Genomic DNA, 6,881 nt, shown 5'->3' with positions numbered 1-6,881 from the left:
TTAGGTATTTTACTTTATCCTGAGTTGTAAGTTTGGAGTATAGTCAGATCTATAATAAAGTTATAATAAAAATGGCAACTAAAACTCTGACAGCAATCTATTTTAACTTCAGGACACTAAAACCACAGACAATATCACAAATCTAAAGAAAGACTGTAGGTAAGAAGTAGAAATTTGTAAGAAAGCACACTTCAGAATTTTTGTTCAAAATAAATTTTAAATACCTCTTAACTCTTATGCTCAGAGTTAGAAGGGATACAATTATCTTGACCTAAAGAAGTCAAGGTTAGTGTAGGAAGATAAAGTTGTGACAGCCTCAAAGTTGGGGAACCATTCTGAAGCTTAAAATGGCAGCATTCAGGGGCCGGTATTGTGGCATAGTAGGTTAAGCAGGCATCTGCAACACTGGCATCTCATATGGGCCCAGCTTCATGCTCCAGCTGCTCCACTTCTGATGCAACTCTATGCCAATGGCCTGAGAAAAGCAGTGGAAGATGGCCAAACAGCTTGGCTCCCTGCCAATCATGTGGAAGACCCAGATGAAGCTCCTGGCTTTAGAAAGGCACAGCTTTGGCTATTGTGGCATCTTAGGTAGTGAAACAATGGATGAAGGATCTGTGTTTGTATGTCTGTGTGTGTGTCCTTCACTCTCTTTGTAACTGACTTTCAAATAAATAAATAAATCTTTCTTAAAAATGGCAGCTTTGGATATCTAAGATGGTGGAATGAAAAAGACATGATTTTGACCACCATAAGATAAAAGAAGAAAAGGAGAGGAACTCCATTTCCAGCAGACGCTTGGAGAGATGTTTTCAGGGGAAACTACAGAAAGAAGAAAGATGCCATGGAGCAGTGGGGGCGGCATAATCACACAGCAGTAAGTAAAACACCATAGGCAACTCTTACAGCTGGTGACTGAAGGAAACGCCATCTTCTTAGAGTGGGGTGAGAGGAGCCTGTAGCAGTGCATGTCACTGGTGATATTGCCTGTGGTAGAAAACTCATATCACACTGACTTTCAGTCCAGCCTGGAGTGCCACCAGGGTGGTAGGTTGCTCACCTAATCACATGAAGGGAGAGCACATTGCTTTTCCCCCAACCCCCTATAAGGGTACCCCATGACTAGCAGGGAGGAAGCACCATCTTAATAAGGCAAGTGGAGAATGCTGTGATCTGCATGCAACCAGGAATTTTATTGGAGGGAAAAATACACAGTTCCCATTAACTTTGAGTCTGGCCTGGGAATTGAGTGCAAAGAAGGGACCCAGTTAGACCTGTGAGCTATAACCAACAGCCATATGCCAACAAATTGGAAAATATAGGAGAAACAGATTCCTGGACAAATTCAATCTACCAAATTTGTGGTATGAAGACACTGAAAACTTAAACAGACCAATAACCCATGTGGAGATCAAATCAGTAATAAAGACACTCCCAATAAGAAAAACAAGACAAGATGGTTTCATTGCAGAATTCTTCCAGGATTTTAAAGAACTAATTCTAATTCTTCTAAGCTTTTGAAATCAATTGAAAGGAGGAACTCCTCCCAAACTCCTATGAGATCAGCATCACTTTAATTGGTAAACCAGAAAAAGATAAAACAAATAAAAAGAGTTATAAACAAATATTCCTGATGAACATAGATGCAAAAATTCTCAACAAAACAGTAGCTAATTGAATCCAACAACACATCAGAAACATCATTCACCCAGACCAAGTGGAATTAATCCCTGGTATTCAGGGATGATTAACATACATAGATCAACAAATGTGATATGTTACATTAACAAATTGAAGAATACAAAATATATGAGAAATCTTTAGACACAATACAACATCCTTTCATGACAAAAACCTTAAGCAAATTGAGTATAGGAGGAACATTTCTCAACACAATCAAGGCAGTTTATTACAAACACACGGTCAGAATTATATTCAGTGGGGGAAAGTTGAAAGCATTTCTATTAAAATCTGGAACCAGTTAAGGATGCCTTCTTTCACCATTACTATTCAGTAGAGTCCTGGAAGTTTTAGCCAGAGCCATTAGGCAAGAAAAAGAAATCAAACAGACACAAATCGGAAAAGACAAAGTCAAATTATCCTGTTGTCAGATGACATGATTCTATGTATAGGAGAACCATGAGGCTCCACTAGCTATTGGAACTCATTAGAGAGTTTGCTAAAGTTGCAGGGTATAAAATTAACACACAAAAATCATCAGCCTTTGTATACAAAGATAATGGCCTAGCTGAGAAAGAACATTAAGAGCAGTCTCATTCAAAATAGCTACAAAATTTTAAAAACCTTGGATTAAATTTAATCAAAGAGGTGAAAGATCATTATGAAGAAAATAAGTAAAATTAAGTAGAGAAATAGAAGAAGACACAATGACATGGAAAAATCTTCCACATTTGTGGATTGGAAGAATTAATATAATCAAAATGTCCATTCAACTAAAAGCAATTTACAGATTCAAAGTGATTCATTCAAAATATCATCAATCTACTCAGATCTAGAACAAATGATGCTAAAATTCATACAGAAACAAAAGAGTTGCTAAATAGATAAAGCAATTTTAAATAACAAAACAAAGCCAGAGGTATCACAATACCAGATTCAAGACATACTATATAAGAGTTATAATCAACACAGCCTGGTACTGGCACAAAAATGGACATGTAGACCAATGGAACAGAATAGAAACTTCAGAAATCATCAATCAACTAATCTCTGATAAAGGAGCTAAAATGAATCTTTGGAGGAAGGACAGGCTCTTCAACAAGTGGTGCTTTGATAATCAGCTCTTCTCATTCAGAAGTATGAAACAAGACCCCCACTTTACACATTACACAAGAATCAGCTCAAAATGGATCAAGGATATAAATCCACGATATGATAGCTTTAAATTACTAAAGGAAAACATAGGGGCCGCTTTGCAAGAACTTGGAATAGGCAAAGACTTCCCAGAAAAGACCCTAAGACATATCTAGGCAATCAAAGCAAAAATAGGCCAATGGGATTACATCAAACTAAGAAGCTTCAGCACTGACAAGGAAACACTCAGGCAAGTGAAGAGATGACTGACAGAACTCGAGAAAATATTAGTAGGCAATGAAAATAATAAAGGAAAAATATCCAGAATCTATAAAAGGCTCAGGAAACTCAACAACAAAACAAACAATCCATGCATGAAATTGGAAAAGGACTTGAACAGACATTTTTCAAAATGGTTAATAGATGTCTGACAAAATGCTCAAGATCACTATCCATCAGGAAAATGCAAGTCAAAAACCACAATTTGTTTTCACCACAACCCAGTTATACTGGCTCTCATACAGAAACTTAAAAATAAATGATGGTGGCCGGCGCCGTGGCTCAACAGGCTAATCCTCCGCCTTGCGGCGCCGGCACACCGGGTTCTAGTCCCGGTTGGGGCACCGATCCTGTCCCGGTTGCCCCTCTTCCAGGCCAGCTCTCTGCTGTGGCCAGGGAGTGCAGTGGAGGATGGCCCAAGTCCTTGGGTCCTGCACCCCATGGGAGACCAGGAGAATCACCTGGCTCCTGCCATCGGAACAGCGCGGTGCGCCGGCCGCAACGCGCTACCGCGGCGGCCATTGGAGGGTGAACCAACGGCAAAAGGAAGACCTTTCTCTCTGTCTCTCTCTCACTGTCCACTCTGCCTGTCAAAAAATAAAAAAAAATAAATAAATAAATGATGGTGAGAATGGGGGGAAAAAGGTATTCTTATCTGATGTAGGTTGGAATGTAAACTAGTATAATCATTCTGGAAGATACTATGGAGATACCTTGAAAGCTGAAAATAGGTATACCGTATGACCTTGCAATACAACTCCTGGGAATTAACCCAAAGAAACTGAAATCAGCATATTAAGAATTATTTGCACCCCCATGTTTACTGCATTTTAATCCACAATAGCTAAGATATGAATCAAAACAGATGTCTCTCAACTGATGACAGGATAAAATTGGAGAGAGAGAGAGAGAGAGAGAGAGGAGAGAGAGAGAGAGAATATATATAATAGAATATTAGCCACACAAAAAGAATGAAATCCTGTCTTTTGCAACAAATTGGATGTAACTGAAAACATTAATACTTTGTGAAATAAGCCAGTCCCAAAAAGACAAATACCGTATATTGTCCCTGATCTGTAGAAACTATTAGAGTACAAAAAATGTAACATAATCATTTGCACTGCTATCCATTAAATTATTATTGTGCATAAGCTTTTGAGAAGAATTGAGTTAAAGCCTAAATAAATGTATTATCTTATATATGCACAGCAAACATTCAGATGTTGCATTATAATTTGTTGTATTAATTGAAAGAAATTATGTATGAATAACTGACAAAAAACTATATTTGGGTGAAATGGTCATTTTTCCAATGATTTGTGGCTTATAGATGTCATTTATATTGCTAATGAATTATAGTCTTTTTTGCTTTTTACTTTTTAAACTTCTTATTTGGTGAAGTGTTAAGCTTTTTTACTATAAAATAAATTTAAAATATGCTATTTCAAAACTGAAAAAAAGAAAATTAGAATGTAGGAGGAAATGACATAGGTAACGAATAGCATTTTGCTCTTAAACTTGTATTTTCAAATGATTGAATCTGCTAAAATTAATTAAAATTAAAATAAAAATGAAATTAAAAACCAATAGCCTTGGTATACACCAACAATGTCATGGCTGAGAAATAAATTGTTACATAATTCCCATTCACAATAGCTACAAAAATTTTAAATACCTTCTCATAAATTTAACCAAGGATGTGAACCATCTCTACAATGAAAATTACAAAGCATTACAGAAACAAATAGATGAAACACAATGAAATGGAAAAATCATCCATATTCATGAATTGGAAGAATTAATACGATCAAAGGTCCATATTTTGCAAAGCAAGTTGCAGATTCAATGCATTGCCAATTAAAATACCAAGATATTCTTCTCAGATCTGTATAAAAATAACTCTAAAGTTCATATGGATGCATAAGACATGCCCAATAACCTAAAAATCCTAAATAATTAATATGAATCCAATTTCAAGATGTATTAATGGAGAGTTATTATGAAAACAACACTGTATAGGAAAAAAAACTATCAAACAATGGGACAGACTACAGACCCCAGAAATTAATCTACCATCTACAGCTAGCTAACCTTTGACAACAGAGCTAAATCACTTCTTGGAGAAAGGACAGTCTGTTCAACAAATGGTTCTGTGAAAATTGGTTCTCTTCATGCAGAACTATCAAACTGGACCGTAGGCTCACACCCTCTACAGAACTCAACTCACAGTGGATAAGGAATCCAAATTTAAGACCTGAAACCATCAAATAACTAGTGGTAAACATAGTGCAAACACTACGGTACATTGGCATAGGCAAAGACTTCTTGGATAAGACCCCAGAAGCACCAGCAATAAAGGCAAAAATAGACAAATGGAATTACATCAAGCTAAGAACCTTCTGCACAGCAAAGGAAAGACCCAACAAAGTAAAGAGACAGCCAACAGGATGGGAGAAAATATTTGCAAATTATATATCTGACAAAGGATTAATATCCAGGAGATATAAGAAGCTCAAGAAACTCAACAACAACAAATAAGCAATTCAGTTAAGAAATGCACTAAGGATATGAACAGCTATTTTTGAAAGGATGAAATGGAAATGGTTAGCTGACACATGAAAAGATACTGAGGATAACAAGCCATAAAGAAATAACAAATATCACCACAATGAAGTTTCACCTCACCAAAGTTAGAATGGCAACATCCAAAAATAATAAATATCAAGTGCTGGCAAGTATATGGGGAAAATGGTACCCTAATGTACTGTTGGTAAGAATGTAACCTTATACAACCATTATGGAAGACAGTATGGAGATTGCTCAGAAATCTAAAAATAGATCTACCATATGACCCAGTCATCCCACTCCTGCAAATTTACCCAAACAAAATAAAATCAGCATATGAAAGAGTTGTCTGTACACCCATGTTTATAGTGGCTCAACTCTCAATAGTGAAGATAAGGAATCAAAACACATGTCCAACAACCGATGACTAGATAAAGAAATAATGATGGAATATACTCAGCTGTTAAAATGAATGAAATCCTACCATTTGCAAAAAATGAATACAATTGGAGATCCTTATGCTTATTAAAATAAGCCAGTCCCAAAATGACAAAAATCAGGGCCAGTGTTGTTGCACAGCAAGTTAATCAGCCACCTGTATCACCAGCATCTCTTATGGGTACCAGTTTGAGACCCACATGCTCTGTTTCCAATCCAGCTCTATGCCAGAGCACCTGGGAAAGCAGAAGAAGAGGTTCCAAGTTCTTTGGCCCCTGAATTTACATGGGAGACCCAGAAGAAGCTTTAGCTTGGCACAGCCCTGACCATTGCAGCCTTTTGAGGAATGAACCAGTGGATGGAAGATATCTGTCTCTGTGTGTCTCTTCCTTCTCTTTCTGTAACTCTTTCAAATAAATACAAAATAAACTTTTTTAAGAAAAGACAAATATGTTTTCCCCGGTTTGCAGTAACTAATTGGCAGTGTATAAAAATGTAATGTATATGTGCAAAATTTTCATTCCGAGATTGGATTTTTGTTTATGGCTCTTATCTACACTCTTGAGGAACAGTGGTTTTCTACTTACTGCTTGTTGAATTTTTTACTTCATGGAGGGTTAAGTTTGTGATTATGAAGAAAATTGAAAGTATGTGTTTTTGTTTGTAATGCCTCTTTTTATATGATTTAAAAGATAACTCATTAATGTTAATCATTTTGAATCTGTATGATGGATATTTTGTGCATATGGCATAATTTGAATGACATATAAAACAAAGTAGTGGGA

Source organism: Lepus europaeus, chromosome 1 (genome assembly GCF_033115175.1).
Source record: "Lepus europaeus isolate LE1 chromosome 1, mLepTim1.pri, whole genome shotgun sequence".
NCBI lineage: Eukaryota > Metazoa > Chordata > Mammalia > Lagomorpha > Leporidae > Lepus > Lepus europaeus.
This window is presented reverse-complemented; position numbering follows the sequence as displayed.